The sequence below is a fragment of the Typopeltis vanoorti genome, chromosome 20, assembly GCF_054136105.1.
Source record: "Typopeltis vanoorti isolate ZY-2024b chromosome 20, IOZ_Tvanoo_1.0, whole genome shotgun sequence".
Taxonomy (NCBI): Eukaryota; Metazoa; Arthropoda; class Arachnida; order Uropygi; family Thelyphonidae; genus Typopeltis; species Typopeltis vanoorti.
Genome location: NC_143568.1, coordinates 73,689,211 through 73,709,139, shown reverse-complemented (window position 1 = coordinate 73,709,139; position 19,929 = coordinate 73,689,211). Strand labels below are relative to the sequence as shown.

Here is a 19,929-nt window from a genome sequence, read left to right as displayed (position 1 = left end):
CATTTAGACATTGCTTCTACTAGATAGTTCTTGAATATCTCCCAAGCTGCATTGATCTCTTTTCCAACTAATTCCTCATTCCATGCTACACTTTCAGGCTATCTCCTGAGCTTTTCATAATCAAAAGCCTTGTTTTTTCACATATATCCATTTCTCACAGAGGTCCACAGACTGCTGGCAACCACCCAGGTAATCACTTCATGATCACTCACCAACTGGAGGGTGATTTGACACCTCATTTATAATTACATCCTCTGATGAGATGATCAAATCCAAGATCCTCAATCCTTGTGTGTGTGTGTGTGTCCTCTGTTACATACTGTCTGAATAGTAGTTGACCCTAAAAAACTCAAGACACTCATTTTCTTTACTTCCAGTTGCTATCTTATCATGCACAGTCTATATTGCCATAGTTAAAATCACCCATAATAATCACCCTTTTCTTATTTGCTTGACTAATTTGATTATACATTTCATAGTCACTACCAGGTCTATAACAACATCCAACTAAGTATTTCATTCTGTTCACCTCTATCTCACACCATACTTCCAAACCACTGGCACTATTTCCCTCTTGCATCTCTACTTTGTATGGACATAACTCTTTCTCTATCATCAGTAGCACCCCCCCTCCCTTTTTTACCCTATCTATCCTCATGAAACACATCATACCCTTCCATCTCTATTCCTGTCAGGATGTCGTCCTCATCCAAACATGTCTCACTTATTCCAACAATTTTGGGTGAACAGACTCAATTAATGCAGCCATTTATTTTCATTTCATTTCAAACATAGCAGCATATTCCCGAATCTATAGCTAGTTCCACTGACACCATTTATTTGATGTGACTTCTCCATGTTTAACTCTAGCCATTTATTTTTCTCCTTCATCTTTGAACCTTCTTCAGATCCGACTGTTTTCTCTTGATTCCAGGTCATCTCCTTCCCTTTTTGTCTACACATGTATTCACATTCTCTTGGAGCATCTGCCTTTCTCACACTGTGTTCCTCTGTCCACCCTGAGCCTCCTCATTTCCCTGTCTGTCTTGCACACCTGTTCTCTTGTTCTCTATACTCGTGCTGCTCTGCTCACTTCTTCATTCACAACCACCTCTTCACTCTCTCCTTCTTACTTTCCTGTTCTTCCACATTGGTTATCACTTGATCAGATTCATTCTCTGCACTCACTTCTCTGCTTTTCAGCAACAGTCTCTCCACGCGACTCACACAAAACCACTCAAATTCAGTCCATTTCTGCTATACAGTTCACTTCGTCCTTCAAACTCATTCCACACACTCCTTTGTCCTCGTACATTTCTGCTAACATATCATTCATAATCCTTGCTCTCTTCCTCATCTCACTGTCATACTTAGGCAACACGCTTACTACCTTTCCTATCACACTATTCTCTTTTATCCGTCTAAGCAACCTCCTGATATCTAATCTGACGTGTTCTTTCCTTGCAGTCAAGTCATTTGTACCTATTACAACTACCAACTCTTTTGCTCACTTACTTCTCATATCCAGTGCCTCAGTCACTACTCATTCTGCTTTCAGTAAAACATACTTTATGCATCCTCTCATCTAGCACACCTTTAATAATTGAATCACCATACAACGCCACTCGCACATCTTTCGTTACCTCTTTTATACCAACATTATTTGTTTTCATCATTTTCACTCTTCCATACATATCTCGAATTCTTTTAACTTCATTCCGCATCCATTTCATCTCTTGCCTCATCTTAACCAACTGACCTTATGAATCTTGCATCACGTTTTCACTGTCATTCATTTTTTCGAACTGTCAAACCTTGCATCACACTTTTGCTCTCATTCATCCTTTTGAATTTTCAAACTTTCTAACCTTGCGTCATACACGCTTGTTCACAGTCAATGCCACTCGCCACCTTATCTTTAACTACACTTTATTTTGTAACTTCTGCCACATTTGCATCACTTTTGTCTTTCTTGCCATCGATTGTTAAGTTTCGCAGAGTGCTCATTCTCTTTTTGAAAACTTTTAACATTTTTTTGCTGCCCTTTTACACTGTCCTTTCCTGTCAGATGAGCACTCATCCTCCTCGCGGCATTCTTACTACTAACACTTAGTTATCAACATATTAGCACTCATCAAATCCTCATTCAACTCACACTTCACACACACCCTCCTTCCATCCACCTTAAATATCCACAATTTATCTATATAATCAAACAAGTACATATAGCACATTTCACGAAACGACTGAAATCGAAATTGAATTCCTGCATGGACAAAGCTGCCGCCATTTTTCCTTCGCTGGTTACTATACTGAGCTCTAATTTTATAGAATTTGTAAATAAACTTAAACAAAAAATTCCACACACTAATAACACTGCAAGTGCACAGCTTTTATAGCATCTCTTACTCTCATGCACAGACACTTATATACTATTAATTATTTCAAATAACTTATCTGAAACAGCAGCCCTCTTTACACACTGCTACTTCTCGCAACATTAGCTACATATATGCTGCATTTTTATCTTGGATTGCAGGGATGCATTTTTTTAAGAACCAGGGCTTGGATATGGGTCAGGGGTTTGCAGTTGAGTATGAAACAAAGGCTCTCATTCTGGATTATTTAGTTATCAGCTTAGTACAATTGTTATGTTTGGATTGGTAGTGAAAACAATAAGCTGACCATGGAAAAGTCATAAAAATTCCCAAGGTCATTCCAGTTGACACAATTGTAATACCTTGAAATATGAGGCTGGAATTGGCTGGGAGGAGGATGAAATGTAGAGGAGAGTTGAATGAGATTATGGTCAGAATTGAGAGAGCAGACATTCACAGTGTATTTGGAGTTAAGAAAAGGTCCATAGTGTTGGGAGAATGATGAGGATTATCTGGTATTCTGGTTAGATTAACTATTTGTGTGTAGGTTATGACTGATGGCAAATGATTCAGCTTCTCTTGGCTTGATCTGTAAATTGGAATAGGGGAGCTAGTTTGTGTTATGAATGTTAACATTCCCTAGTAAAACGATTTCACAATTTTGGTAATTAATTTGCATGAAATCAGTTTTTAACAATAAGTAGTCAAAAAGGGCAGTATAGTTGTTAGAGTTAGGAAGGTGGGGGGTAAAGGCAGCAAATGTAGGCTGTAAAGTGAGGTAAGGACATCTTGAGGCAGAGTCTTGGGGATTCCAAGTTGGATAGCCTCTGTGAAGGATATCAGATTTTACAAAAGCACATCATTCATTTTTTTTCTTTCTCCAGAATGCAGGATGCAGTTGAGGTGGCCTGTGGTCCATGTAGGATGCCAATTGGGGTTTAAGAAAAGGCGATCAGGTTTTTGATGTCTGTAATTGGTGGTGTATATCACTGATATGTGCATTGATGTCTTGAATGTTGATGAAATGGATATGGAAGTGTTTTTTATTGGCAGGAATTGGAGTGGGCAGGCATATTTTTATTATTTTTTTACAATTTTTTTGTTATTTTTTATGGGAGATTTGTTTTGTATTTGTATCATTGGTAAATTTCTAATATTTGTATCATTGGCTATCATGTGTAGAGTTGTTGATTCAAGAAACATAAAGAGCAGGGGCATTCAGCTGGGGTGAGACACTTGTGAACATGACACACATGCAGGGAGTGCCCAGGCTCCAGTCCAAGTGTGGCCTCAGAAGTGTCCCTGTATACCACTAAGTTGATCTCTCTCTCTCTCCAGGCAAGACCTGGCAGAGTAAGCAGCAGCAGGATTATTCACCAGCTGATTGAGAGACCTCCACCAGATACATTAAGATTAGGTTTAGTCCTGTGAGCTCTCAGCCAACCTTCAGGATTGTTTTACTGTTGCACTCTCAAATGGAGCAGAAACTGGCTCCCAAGTTAAATAATGATAACGGTGTGTTGAGCATGCCCCAGCAAGGCCATCACCCACACTGCATGTGAGAAAAAGTGAGGGATCAGAAACCAGTGGCTTTACTCTGGGGACGAAACATGGCAATAACCACTTCACACTCCAAAAATCAAGGTGGATGTGTTTCACCCCATTGATGAAATACATTACCACCAAGAGGTTTAGTTGTCAATTTCTTGCAACTAGGGAAGAAATGTATTTAAGGTTGCATTTATTAATGCATTTAAGTTACTTAAAGGGTTTTATAGAATTGACATGTTTCAGCACTTGGCTGGAGGGGGAAGAAAAAGAGGTCATCCCTGGAAGTTAACTAAGAGTGTGGTTAGTAGGGTGTGAGGACTAGATTTTTTGCTTGGAGAGTGGTGACTGAATGGAATGGATTGTCAGAGTCAGTTATGAGCACTTTGTCTGTTAACAGGTTCAAGAAGAGGTATGATAGATATTGTGTGGATGGTTTTGGTATCCCATCATGTAACATTCATCTTGCCATTTGCTGTGTTCTGGTGTGAGTGCCAGCATTTCACCAAGAAAGGAATAAAATCCCTACTCATAAATAGCATTTACTATCAGGCACATTTGATGATAAATGCAACTAATTTTCTATGTACTAATGTTAGAAGCATTAGGAATAAGAAGGAAGAGTTTTTGGCATTAGTGAAACTTGGCTAACAGCAGATGACATAGTTATAGATACAGGGATGGAATGTGAGGCATTTAATATTTTCAGGGAGAATAGAGTAGACAGGACAGGGTATGGGATACTGCTGAAAAGCAGATGAATTGCAGCTAACAAGAGTAGGAGTCATTCTGTCAGGTGGCAGTCCTTTTGAATCAGTCTGTTGTGTGTGATTGAGGCCAGTAGGACAAAATATAAAATTGGTTGCTGCAATAAGCCAAAAGGTGACAGGGATGATGTGGAAGATGTGCAAAAGCAGATTAGTACAGTGAGTGCAAGTCAAGTAATTATTATGGGGGACTTCAACTTTGGAGACATATATTGGAAGGAGGAAAGATCACATGGCAAGAAGGAAATGGAATTTACATTTACTGAAAGATAATTATGTCAAGAAAAATGTAATTATATTTTGCTTGAAGTAATTATCTTTCCCCACCTATAGACTAAATTGCCCATAGTTTGGGAAAGTGACCACATGGTCTTGACTTGGAGAATAGCAAAGCATGTAGAAACTCCACTTAAGAAGCGGTATATGTGGAACTAAAAGGCAGGTGATTATGATACACTTAGGAGGCAGCTTGAAGCGGTACTGTGGCATAAAGATGTGCAAGGGAAGAATGTTGACAGTGCGTATAGGGGAATAGTCAGAGGTATCTGGAGGAAGCAGTATCACACTGTATATCCAGGATCAGGAGGGTAAATTGGGTAGGAGTTAGATGAATGCATAGTATCATCAAGCATGAGCTGGGGGAAAAAAAAGTGGAGGGTATGTAAGGAGAAAGGTGACCAGCATGGCAAGGAAAGCAAAATCAGACTATGAGAAAAAATTAGCTGAGCTAATTTTTTCTCATAGTCTGAGAAAAAATATAGTCTGTGTGGCAAGTAGGAGGAAGATTTGCTATGGAAGAATAACTTTAATGAGTGCAGATGTAGTGAAGTGACAGAGGCAGGTGAAATTGTTGAGCTACTGAGTGACCACTTTGTAAGGGTATATCATCCAAATGAAGATATTGTTATGACAGAGGTGACAGGGACGAGAGAACAGAGGTTGATCAATTGGAGGTAGTACTTAGGATGTTGCGGAATCTGAATGCAAATAACAGCTGTGGGAAAGGATGGGATATCGACTTGCTTTTTAAGAGAATGTGCTGGAGAACTGGCGATGCCCTTAACTATGCTGCTAATTTAAGTCTCAGCTCTGGCAAAGTTCCCAAGAGAGTGAAAGGAGACAAAATAATTCTTTTGCATAAAGAAGGATCTAAGTCTTTGGTAGCAAATTATAGACTAATCAGTATCTTGTAAAATTTGATCAGAAAGAGAATTCAGGAATGAATGGATAAGAATATGATACTCTGTGAGGGACAGAATGGCTTTGTGAAGGGTTGGTTATGCCTTAGTAATCTACTAACTTTTTACAATAGAATGACAGCTGAGTTTGATCGTAAGAATGGCTACATGATGATTCTTCTGGATTTTGCAATGCCATTTGACAGGATATCACATAGAACTCTGTTGCACAAACTGCAACAAATGGGGATGGATATGAAACTGGTGATATGGATAAAAGGATGGCTGATGGAGAGATGTGAAAAAGTAGTATATGGAGGAGCAGAATCCAGAAGGCAGGTGACCAGTGGTGTTCTGCAGGGCTTTGTTCTTGGACCATTGCTGTTGATTTTGTACATAAATGATATAGGAAATAATTTGAAGAGAGATATTCAGTTGTTTACTGATGATGTTAATCAAGTGATGTAGAGAGCTTGCAGATGATTTAAATAGGCTGACAATATGGGTAAAACATAATGGATGTTAATTTAATGTGGAAAAGTGTCACATTACGCATTTTGGGATGCAAAGATTACAAGCTATGTACCCATTGAGGGATGGGTACACAGGGATTTGTACTCCAGGGATTTGGGAGACCAGGGTAGCTCACAGGATTACTTGGTTATTGAAGAACACACTAACAATCAGAGATAGGGATAAATTATTCCTCTTTATAAAGTCTTGACATGACCACATCTGAATTAATGTGCTCAGGTCTGATCACCTCGGCTTCTTGGGGATACAAAAGTAGTGGATAGAATCAAGTGGCAAGCAACCAAGATGGTGAGTAGTTTGTGAAATGCTTCCTGTGAGGATAGATTGAGGGTTTGTCGGTTGCAAAAGCTAGTTGATAGGCAAAAGGGGGGGGTGATATATATGACAGAAACTTGGCTAGAAGAGTCAGAACAAGAGATCATCCCTGAAAGTTGGATAAGTGTTTGTTTGTTTAGCCAAGGGCATGAGGGCTAGATTTTTCACTTGGAGAGTGGTGAATGAATGGAATGGGTTGTATGAGTCGGTTTAATGGTTTAAAGGCAAGGTATGATAGATATTGTGTTGATAGTTTGAGTCTTCCATGATAAGTCTTAGGATTCCATGGAGGTGCCTGTGCAATAATAATAATTCTGATACCTATTCCTTCTGTCCATGTTTCTTTGATTGTGCCACCTGTAAATATTTCTCACACCTCTAATGATTGAATCATTATATCATATGATCAGGATGCTTATTATCATCCTTTGATGATCTGGAGCTCCAGGTGTTGCTAACAGCATTAAGCTTGTCATCACCAACATTCTTTCTCAAGCTTTGTTCCCCTCACCCCCTATGTACCCAAAGTTATTCTTGTCTAGGGTGATGCTAATACAATGTGTAACCCTCAGTGCCATTGAAAATAATCACAAAATAGATATGCTCAGAGACCAGTCTACTTATATTTCATAAGATTATGATACCACTAAATATGAGAATAAGACATTAAAAAGATTACTTGATCAAAGAAGTAACTTCTCCGCTTCCTAAAAAAACAAGCAAACAAACTTAAACCTGCGGTTCTCTACCCCTGTCCCCAATATATGGTTTACCAAAACTCTACAAAGTAATATTCCTCTTAGACTGATAGTATATTCTTATTGTTGTCTTCATTTTATAGATTATCCAAACACTTAGCTAATCCTTTACCTCCTCATTGGTCATACCCATTTTTGCATTAAAAATTTTACCCATTGTCAAGCTTCTGTTGAAAATTTAATTGTAAATAATTCTGATATAATAGTCAGCTTTTATATCACATCTCTCTTTACCAATATTTCTTTGAATAACAGTTTAATGCTTTTAAAAAATGTTCTCCTGATATCACAAATCTTTTCTTTGCTATCCATTCTCTTGACTTTTCTTAGAAGAATTTACAGACAAATAGAAGGTACTGCAGTGTCCCCCTCCCCACCAGTTTTTTCATGGAAAGTTTTGAAATGCATGCTCTTGATTTAGCAACCCTTCAGCCTTCTATCTAAGATATATAGATGATGTGTTCTCTCTTTGGCCTAATGGCCTAGACACATTAGACTATTGCTTCTTTCCTTTCACTCTTTCCTGATATTTTCTCCCCTTATCTGAATGCCAATGAATGAGAAATTTATAGTTGTTTCCTTTCTGAGATTAGCAGAAGCTCCACAGGTGACGTTTTTTTTTTCCCTTTTCTTTTTTTTTTTTTTTTTTTTCCCCATATGAAGAATCACCAGTGTGCAGTTATTGATACCTTCATCCCCATTCCTTCACAGATACTTGTTGATACACAACTGATTTTAGTGCACAACACACTTCATAACTATTCCTGAGAGTTTGCTTTAAAAAAGCAGTTATAGTATTTTAAAAATGCCTCAGATAATGCCTATAACAGAAATAGTAAAAAAAAAAAAAAACACTAACCCTTCAAAGAGTTCTTGTACAAAATCACACCTGATCAACTTTCCAGTATTTCAATCAAACACATAACCTTGGACTGTTTGTGCATTAGAAGATTTTTATTGTTCCTAGTTCCATTAAGATCATCATCGGTATACATATAGGATCCTTGCAGCTACCTTTTTTGATATAATTTTGGTACCTTAATTGATCAAATTAGAATTAAAGTTTTATTATTTTTTTATGTGGTCCCACCTATGAAAGGTTTATTTTCAAACCTTGTATTTTTACTTATTTTCTTAAAATAAACTGGAAACCCTGCTCTAGAGATCAAACATGGAACTTTTTCAAGCCAATTTAGGCCTCCAATAATAACTTGCTACCATACTCCAAGATATAAATCTTATATTATACTCCTTCAAGAAGAAATTTGACTCTCTGAGTAAGACATTTTGATTATCATAAAATACATTGAATGAATTCAGAAATTATTTATAGAATCCTAATTGTTTAAATTTTCAAGACTCTTTATCTTTATGATGACCATTTAAACATGATTACTAACACAAATTAGTGGGATTTTAACTTTCTTGTACTATTTCATACTAGGAGTGTTAGCTTAATTTAGCTAGACCATGATCTACTTATTGCACCATAGTTCACTGTGACAAAATCCCATTCAGCTTTATTGAAGTTTTTTAATTGTATTGTTTTTTTTTAGATATGTACTGTGTATCAATCATATTAATGGAGTTAACAAAATATAGCTATTAAATAAAACAATAATTCACTTTCATTTTACACATTAATATCAATTCCAGAAACTTGAATCTCATGTCTGACTGATCTGTATATTTAAATCAAAGAATTAACCATTTACAGTTTTTTTTTTTTTTTTTTTTATCTAACAACCATTAGCCAGATAAGTTATTCTGACCTGTGGATTGATATTAGAGCACATTAAAATATAATTGTGTCTCCATGACAGTCCATCCAATGGCAGGATGATAGAGTTAGCTACTTGGTTGCTGGATAATCAAGAGATTTCTGGTGTAATTTCTTACATTTTTGACTTGCAGCATATATTGATAGCACTGTTTCTATTTATCAGGTCCACGACCCTGTTTTTTGCCCATATTTCAGGATGTAAATAACACCTGCTATCTTTGCGGTCTCCTGTGTTGTTGACTATTTGTTCAAACATGATGTTGCTCACAATACTTGAAGTACCAGCCACTTAATTACCAACAGTGTCTTTTAAATGCAAAGAAGTAATTTACATTGGAAGCATTATGAGATAACACTTGTGACCTCGTCAGTTATGAAGAATATTCTGCCATTTTTACTATTTGGTTTCTGTATGACATTTCCTTGTCAACATCTAGGATTTCCTCTACAGACAATAAGTTTTTAAGTTGGTGAGTCAATTATAAAATTTTTAAAAATATCCCTCGAGATCTATTATTCTGTATATTGTCATACTTTTGCATGAACTCTTAATTTTGTAAGATTAATATTTCAAAATTTGAAAACTTTTTTTGTGATATTGTTATTCATTTATTTGTTATTTCAAATAATTGTACACCACTATATTGTAGTTACTGCAACAGAGTTTAGTTTGTTTATTTATGTTTAATACCTTGTCTTTGGCAGTACTGCTCTTGGTGTCATTCTCAGGGCCCTGGTGTATATTTTTTATATTCCATTATATATAATGGAATGAAAAAGTTTTAACAGTCTCATCTACATTTCCTGACTATGTTGATGATTTCTGTAATGCATATTTATTGTTTATATTTTTACTCAAGAATTTAAAATAGGGATTGCTTGTTTTGAATCCCATTGAATTGTGGGATCACGTGGAACACATCATCCACCAGCCAACACCAGTCTTGCTTGGTTGCTGACTTCTAGGATGTTATTCTGTCTAGTTAGTTCAAAATATCATAGGATATCATCTGTGATCTAGTAAAGTAAATGCTGAGATGAGCGTAAGCAGTTATCTTGGCCAAAAGAGGTCTAGTATGCTACTGGATAGATGACTCGAGTGTAACCCACCCACACTCGAGAGAGAGAGGGAGAGATTACATGTACTCTATATAAGTCCTTTGAACCTCCTGCAAAGTTCAAAGGACTTATATAGAGTACATGTCAGTACTTTACCAGCCACAATGGACAAGTACTTTGTAGCATTCATAGTACAGTCTATGAGCATCAGGACTCCAGGAAAACTTCCTTCATACATAATACTGCTGCTACCTGCCTGTTTCTGCTGGTCAGTAATTCAATGAATTATTGAACTCATTCCTCTCCCCATGTTTTTTCTTAACCCTCCATCTACCATCATCATCATCATCATCAATTTCCTGACATGTACCCTCAAGGGGTGTACAGGATATGATAGTACTACATGAAAAATTTACATCATTGCTAACTTCCTATCTACAATTTTCCTCCAAATCAGTCAGTTACTTGTCAAGACTCTAACATTATCAGATCTTATATTTCTATCGTCTAAAGCATTTTGTACCGTATCAATCCACCTATATCTTGGTCTTCCTCTGGGTCGTTTTGCTGCCAACCTGGCAGAGAACACTTGTTTTGCTAATCTTTCCTCGCCCATTCTGTTTAAGTGACCATACCACCTAAGATTAGCTCTGCTAACGCATTCCTGGATGCTGACAATGTCAAGTTTTTTCCTAATATCCTCGTTTTTAATATGATATTGGAATTGATGTCATCTCTTCATGCCTCTAATCTTTCTCAGGACTCTCATATCTGCGGTCTCTCGTCTTTGGTCAAGTGTTTTACTTCTGGCCCAGCTCTTAGATCCATAAATTAAAACTGGTTTGAGCACTGTCTTGTATACCGCTAATTTAGTGTTCCGACTAATTTCTCTCTTATTATATATGAATTTATTCAATTGATCTCCTACCATACCAGCTTTGTTGATTCTGTTGTCTATTTCCATATTTAATTTACCATCTTTACTAAAAATCATGCCTAAGTAGCTGAAATGTTTTACTTGTTCCACAGGTTCCCCATCCAAAACACAGTTGACGTTTTCAGCGATTCTACCTATTTTCATTGTCTTTTTATTGCTGACCTTTATATCATATCTATGACAACAGTTATTCAATTTAGTCAGGGAATCTTGCAAACTTGTAGCGGATTTATTTAGAAGTATAACATCGTCCACATAAAGCAAAGAGCTGACATTAACATCTCCAATTCTGATATCATGTTTAATACCACTTTCCTTGATAATGTGATCCATATAGATAATGAATAACAGAGGGGATAATGTACATCCTTGTCTCACACCAGATTTGACATTAAACCATCTTCCTGTACTTCCTTCAATTCTAATTGTGACTTGCAACTCAAATGAAGACTAAGTATTGCTTAATATAATGCCTCATTGATACCATAGAACTGTTGCATATTGAATAGCTTCTCTCTCTTGGCAACTTGTCATATGCCTTTTCCAGATTGACAAAACTTAAATACATATCTTTGTTATATTCCCACGATTTCTCAATTATTTGTCATAAAGTGAAGATCTGATCTTGGCAGCCTCTATTTGGCCTGAATCCAGCTTATTCTTCACCAAGCTTTTCTTCCACAATTCTTCTCAACTATACTGGCATAAATCTTACCAGGAACAGTCAGTAGGGAAATACCTCTGTAATTCTCACATTCAGTTTTATTTCCCTTTTTATATATGGGTACTATGAGAGCTCTACTCCAATCATTGGGAATTCGTCCCTTTGTCCAGGCCTTTTGAACTATGTAGTGCAGTCACTGTAAGACTTTTATACTGTTGTGTCCCAATTTATGATTTTTATTCTGTCTAGTTATTTCCCCTTTATCTATGCACGAGATATCACCAAAATTTTTACTGATACTTAAATTAATTCTCCCCTTAGTATCCCTAATATTTGTATTATGCTGTGCCTTTTGGGACATTTAGTTTAAGATATTATATACAAAAACAAGGAGAAAGAATTAAAATATGTCTGAAAGTGAAACTATGTTGCAGTCGTGACACTTTATCTCATTTCTTAACACATTAATTTCCCGCGTGATTAGGTTCGTAATTTTTCAAGTGGTGCATTGGACAGCAATTTCAGACAACTGTTTTATCATTGGACAAAAGGTTTATTAAATTCCTTAACATGGTTCAATTCAAATATTAGTACTCAATTCATTGCTATACTAAATATTTACAAACTGACATTAGCTTATAATAAATAATTAAGCTATGATCCTATAATGGGTATTACGATCATGCCGCCATACACATTCAACACATAAATTCATTTGACACGGACATATAAGATTAATTCACACTATTTAACTATCCAAACTTAAGTATATTAACTAAACCATTTACTGCACTGACACATAACTATGTCGTTTAAACTTTCTTATACAATATATTAGACATGCAAAATTCTCAGGACACTTAATTACTCATGTAATATTAACATTAGTGAGCTTACTTTCATTATATTCTGTCATATGCTAAAGTCCTAGTATTGTTTTCTTGGTCATTTCAACAGTTCAGTATTAGAATAATGATAACTATTAGAGACGAATCTTAGTTAACACAAGATGTATTTTACAGTACCTTTCTTTCTTGAATTTTCCATATGGGCCTCTACCTTTTTTCGATCGAACTATCTTGGTATATCTCCGATAATCTGTTTCTCCTACGTTCCTTTTGGAATTGAACTATGCTTACGCGGTCCTAACTTCTCGTAACTTAGGACACACTTTGAATCATCTATATAACGGCTGTGCAACTCGCGACGTGGACATCGATTTCTTTACTTTCCCTTTCTCGTAGTTGACACTGGAGTTGAAACACAAAGAATATGCTTTCTTTTCTTTGACTATATGGCATTCCTCACTTCTTACATAGGAAGTACTGAATCGAAATCCCGCTCACTTTCGTTTCCATGTTGTGACGACGGAGATATAACCCCTATCTCGCCACTCAGGAAAATACCGTGAAATCCCTACGAAAGAGCTCGCGAAGAACTCTCCTGGAACAGAACCAAAACCAAAAGCCAAAAAGAGTCTCCTCTCGGGGGGGGGGGGGTTTCTAACCCCTTTTATACCTTCTCTAACTTCTTTTCTCCACCCCCCTTTTTGACTTGACTTTACCGACCAAGGTAAAGTCAAGTCAAAAGTAGCGTTTTTCTGCCAAATGTCATTTGATCTGCGAGCCAGTAACGATTTCTCACTCTGGGAATTGACCCTAAGTAATTAATATTTTAATCTCTAGCCTCTCACATACCATCTCTTATGACTAATCCTTTTCTGTCTTATTTAGTTAAATTTTCTCTTTTATATCATATTATAACATTAATATAGTCTTTCTTTTTGTTAGTTAGTTCAACAAACACCTTTATATTTTATATATTTTATTGGATGCAAGAATATTTCTTTTTCTTTTAAATAATTCATCTATTATCTTTTTTGCAGGGTTTTTAATTTATTTATTCTTCATGTTACACCATGATAGCTGAGAATTCTACATTCTTAAGATATCAGGTGTAACAATACCACCATACTTCAGCATTTCTGGTCGAATATCATCTACTCCTGCTGCCTTTCCACATTTCAAGCATTTGATGGCTTTTTCTACTTCAAGTATGGATATGTATTCACGACTGTATGCCTGTCGAGTGTTTTTTTACCATTGTGCTATCACTGCTTGTTTCATTTAGCAATTTTTCGAAGTAATTACTACACACTTCAAGCATATCTTTTTCTCCTGTTTTCATGTCACCTTTATCATCTCTAATTCCTTTTACAGCACTCTTTCCTCTAAGTCTGAGCTTCTTCAACAACCTCCAGAATATTTTGCCACCTTCTTGATATTTATTTTCTATGTTCTTGCCAAATTCCTCCCATGACTTTTGTTTAGCTAGTTTTACTCTGTGTTTAGCTTTCTTACATTTGTCTCTGTATTCTCTAAGAGCACAAGCTGACTTATTTTCCAGGAACTTTTTGATATGCTTTCTTCTTTTCTTTCACTGCCTCTTTTGCTTTCTGTGTCCACCATGGAGTTCTAATTTTTCTATCCTTGCAGACAACCTCACCACATGCCTCTCTGGCTGAATCAATCAGGGTTTTCTTCAAGGTTTGCCACTGAATCTCCAAGGTTTGGTTCCTGTTCTCAAACTCTTTCATTTTTTTCTTCAATAATCTTTGTGTATTTTAGTCTACAGTTCACATCTGAGAGCTGCCCAACTTTTATTCACTTTAAAACTTTTTTACATGTTATTCTTTTCAATATGAAATTCAGTTTTATCCTGCTCAAGACTAAATAGTGATCACTTCCAATTTCAAATCCTCTGTACGCTCTGTTGTCGTGCACCAGGGAGAAAACATCACTATCAACAATAACATAATCAATGAGATAATCATTCCATCTACCATTATACGGCATATCTTGAAATAATATTCATCTGAAAAGGCAACTTTTTTTTTTTTTCTATTCTTAAATAGTTCACGATATCTCTCAGATGCAAATGTATTTACTGTAGACATGTTTTTTTATCAGTGATTAGGCAGAAGTATAGGTATTGACTGTGTGTGTCTGCTTTGGAGACCCAAGGGAAAGAGGATATATTGGATTGTGGTCTTGGAAATACTGCCATTTGTTTCCTGGTTAAATTCAATGGTCAGCCATTCCAGAGTTTTTTGTTTGTGGGTTCACCCAATGCAGGACAATCTGCATCACCATGAGCAGTGATGAGCTCCTGGCAACAGCTGTTTTACCCATTATCCTATTCTTGCAAAGGCTTAGTCAAGCACTACAAACAGCATACAGTATTGGATCTTTCCTGGATATGCCAATCCTCTGCTGGTACCTTATAACCATGCCTTTTTTTGAAGTGTTCTTGATCGTATCAATTACTCATGTTGATTAGCAGCTGTGAATGAATAGTACATCACAGTACATCCAGCTATTCTCTGGTATCATGTATACTTTCACCATAATATGAGTGCTATTTGGTGGTGATATGGTGTGTGTGTGTGTGAGGGGGAGGGCTGATTGTAAAATAATGGGGGTCATTGTACTATTTTGACTGTTCTGTTTATGATGAATAACAGCCAAGCAAGTGTGCACTCATGAATTCTCATGTTCAGTTTGATTTGTCTTTTTATTGATGGGTAATATGAGATCTCTACTCCATTTATCCAGAATTTGACCTTCTGAATTAAGTAGTGTTCTCCTTCAACCCATTCGTCTCTTAGGACAGATAGAATCCCCTGAGTAGGCATCATGACAAATTAATGCTGCTGGCATTTCACTTCTTTGCTGCATCCCATAAAGGTAAGTATTTTTTGACTGTAGATCTCTGTGTTCACTGGGCTGATTTGCCTGTTCTGAGGGACAAAAAAACCTGAGTTTCCAGGGGGGGAACCCTCTACTTCCATATAAGACCAGCTAAGTCACTTCGATTAAAAAGATGCGATAAAGATTCCTCATGTCATAGATGGGATTCTAACCCAGTTCTTTTCAATCAAAGGGCTGGCTTATCTATACCATTCAGAGCTACAGAGGCTGAGTTAAGTAGTGTAATTGCTGTAAAACATTTATATCTCCATATTTGAACATTTGTAGTCAAAAATCATACTCCATCTTTCTTTTCACATTTCAGGTTTTTTATACCTTTTTCTATCTCAGGTATTGATATATATATATACTGGACAATAAAACAAAAAGACAAACAAAGATTAACAACAGCAGAAATGAAAAAATTATGAAAGAATTAAACCAAGAACCAGTAATAGAAAAAAATTAAAAAATATAAACATAAATGGATGGAACACATTCAAAGAATGAAAACAGAAAGATTACCAAAACAAGCCTTAAAGTACAAGCCATTAGGAAAAAGAAAACCAGGACGTCCTCTTAAACGATTCAATGATGACTTCTAAGGCCGGAACAGGCCATGCTAGGCCTAAATCCTTGATACGCATGATGATGATGATGATATATTTATGTGTGTGTGTGTGTGTGTATGTGTTAAAGATACCAAGCTATTTTAAACCTGGTTTTACTCCATACCCAAGGTAAAATGCTTTCTACATTATATATATATATATATATATATATACATATACACGCACACAGGCATCCCTTGCTTAACGCGAGATTTGATTACTGCGGCGAAATTAATTGCAGCAATTCCTTGATATATGCGGCAATAGTTTTGATTAACGCTCCTTTAACCCTGCGGAGCTCGCAGCTGATCTGACAGATACATGCAATATGTTTAATATAAATATTCTTACCCAATTCAGTGTATAGCTTGGAGGTCACGAGTAGCTGTGCATTCATATGTTACGAGTGATATTTCGCACTGTTTTTTTTGCTGTCAGTTTGGTTTAACACATGTCATATAAAGGTTTGTGATATTTGACAATAAATTGTACTGAGAAATACCGCGACCTCCGATGTCAGTATAGTATGGTTTAGTTTTTTTTTATTCTTTGTTCAATAATTTCTAGATTGTAACTGAAAATAAATAAACCATCATGTATTACTGAAATAGAGAGCCAAAGGCTTATTTATCATACATGTCCTCTAGGAGATGTGCTTTATATTATGGAAAATACTAAGGAAATTTATCTGGAGCCTACTCCACCTTTACTACAAGTTGCCCATAAGGTTGATTATGCTTGCATCCGCTGAAACTTTTATAGTTTCTATATATTCGGCATGAAACTCTTGTAGTTTCTATATTCGGCTATGAAATAATGTTGGATTCAATATTTATCATACATGTCCTCTAGGAGACGTGCTTTACATTATGGAAAGTACTAAGTGCAAGTATTTTCCATATGGTTTAGCACTCAGAAAATCGGTGGATTCAAGCATATAAATAATGCCTGCATCCACCGAAACTTTTAGTTTCTATATATTCGGCACGAAACTTGTTGTTTCTATATTCGGCTATGAAATAATGTTGGATTCAATATCCACTTAATTTGTACCATCATGTATTATATTTGCATTGCATTTGTACCATCATGTGTTTTTTCTTTGTTTTATTGCATTTTAGCACATGCTAGTAATGAATGTATCTCTCAGATATACCACGACCTGCGCTGCAATTTTTACCGCCGCGAGCTCTGCAGGGTTACATTTACCACGCAGAAACATGCAAGCCTCATGCCGTGAGCATGATTGATGACGTCATTACTCCTACATAGCCTCGTACGATTTATTAATACAGTAATGGATCATGGACGAATTGTAATTTTTACCATTGATTATTAGATTTGATTAACATGATTTTGATATATGCGGTAACATCGAGGGATTAATTAACAACATTAATCGAGGGATACCTGTGTGTATATGTATATATATTTATATATTATTTATTTATATATTTATATATCATTATTTATATTTATATATTATTATTTATATATGTATATATATATATATATATATATTTACCCACCTTTACAATGAGTTGCCCTGGTGTTGTACCATCCAGGGCATGATACAACCTGATGTTGTATCATGCCCTGGACTTGAACTATGTTTCAGGCACAAACTTAATTGTTTGCATACTTGGGATTAGGAGTTAAATAACCAAGCTTAAATTACTTGGTAACCCTAATGTATACACACACATACACACACACATTGGTACCTCAACTTACAAACTTAATTCGTTCCTGATTTCGAGATAAAAACTACGGTTTTTATCTCGAAAAGTATGTATCTCGAAACCCAATTTTCCATTATATCTTATGGGAAATCAATTAATCCGTTCCCAGACTCAAAAATTAAGAAAAAAAATTCAGAAAACAAAAAAATATTCTCAACTAAATGAAGAAAATGCAAAGAAATGGAGGAGTGAGAAGGAGCATTTTTATACTATAAATATTCATTTGGTATACCATTACATATTAATTTTTATTTATGAAATCTTTGGTTTTACATGATTAGTATGAAAATCATCTTCCATTAAATTGTAAAAAAAAAATAAATTTTCTTGTGACGGGTTTTGTGGTTCAGGAATTTTCGACTTGTTGTCATCAGTTGCTTCTTTTTGTCTCTTAGGTGAAGGAAGTTTAAAAAACCTATCCAACGTTGAATGAATCTGTCGTTTTCTTAACACCCTTCTAAAGTGATTACTGACATTTTCATTGAAGATATTGGTGGCTCTAGAAACAACACCTTGATTTGGATGCCACTTGTTAACTATTTCTTGTAATACGTAATGAATGTACCATTGCTGCAAGATTTTTTTACATCACTTGTTGGAAATGTTTCCTTTTTGTTTCTGTCTTCTTCATCCTCTGAAGACATTTGCTTTTCCTCCTCCTCATCCCTTTCTTTTCCCTGTTCTCTTCTTAACTCCTGTAGCTCTTCAGTGGTCAGCTCAACGTTCTGCTCCTCTACTTCTGCTCCATTAACTTCCAAATGCAAGGTCTTGCCCAGGGAGACAGCTGTATCTACAATGTCAATTTCACTTTCAAGTCCTTCTAATGCAGTTCCTCGGACACAGACTCAGTCAGGCCATAACTTTTTCCAGGCTGATTTTAGAGTTCTTACAGAATCTTTCCATGTCTAAAGACGCAAACAATGAAGAATATTAAAGTCATTCTTCCAGAATTCCCGAGGGTTAATTCTGTGTCAGTGATAACTTCGAAACATCTTTGGAAAAGAGCTTTGGTATAAAGCTTTTCGAAGTCGGAAATCACATATCGATCCATTGATTGTAGGAGAGGTGTGGTATTAGGAGGCAAGAACTTAATTTTGATGAAATTAAACTCTTGATCCAAATCTTCTTCCAACTGTGGTGGATGTGCTGGAGCATTTTCCATTATAAGAAGAACTTTCTCAGGCAGACTCTTTTCTTGTAGATACAGTTTCACTTTGGGAAACCGTTTTCACTGTTATCCACTCACAGAAGAATTGCCTGGTTGCCCAGGCTCTGCTGTTACCTCTCCACATAACGCTGAGTTTGTGCCTGTTAACTTTCTGCTTTTTAAAGACTCCAGGATTTTTAGAGTGGTAAACCAACAGAGGTTTTATCTTCAGGTCACCACTGGCATTGGCACAAAAAAGTAAAGTTAGTCTATCTTTTGTAAATAACTATTTGGTAACATTGATCAAGTGTAAATGGATAAGTATTTTATTTTAATACCGACTAGTTTCACCAAACTTAAGCTGTTTCCATCGTCAGGGTACAAGCACTGAGGTTAAAACATATCACAAAATAGATCTTAACTGTAAATTCTAAAAATTATAGTTACAAAATAAAATAGCATTGAACGTGAATAATACACCTATTGCGTGTACATGATTTACTAGCTGTTGTTAAGGAACATTCTATAGTTAGCATTACAGTTCATTTCTTGTGTGTTCAGAGATCTAATTAGGGTTTTCCATATCTCTGGAAGTATTAAAACCTTGGTTCCTGTTAAGGTTATCTGTAGTGCATGCGACTGTGGCTGCTTCTTTAAACATTCGAGAGTGGTAGTCCTCCTCTATGTAAGGGGTACAACTCTTGTCCCACTCAATGATATGGTTTGTTTTGGAGAAATGTGATGACAGGCCTGATATGT

The 19,929-nt window shown here is 36.0% G+C and overlaps 1 protein-coding gene across 4 annotated transcripts in view; it reads left to right on the top strand.

Moving 5' to 3' along the window:
• LOC150095560 (DNA-binding protein RFX2-like) overlaps positions 1-19,929 on the top strand; it is a 663,123-nt gene that overhangs the window by 30,263 nt on the left and 612,931 nt on the right. For all 4 annotated transcript variants that reach the window (XM_090410808.1, XM_090410810.1, XM_090410811.1 and 1 more), the window contains exon 2: positions 9,425-9,731. The gene's annotated coding sequence lies outside the window, so the exon portion shown is untranslated. The remainder of the gene's footprint in view (positions 1-9,424; positions 9,732-19,929) is intronic.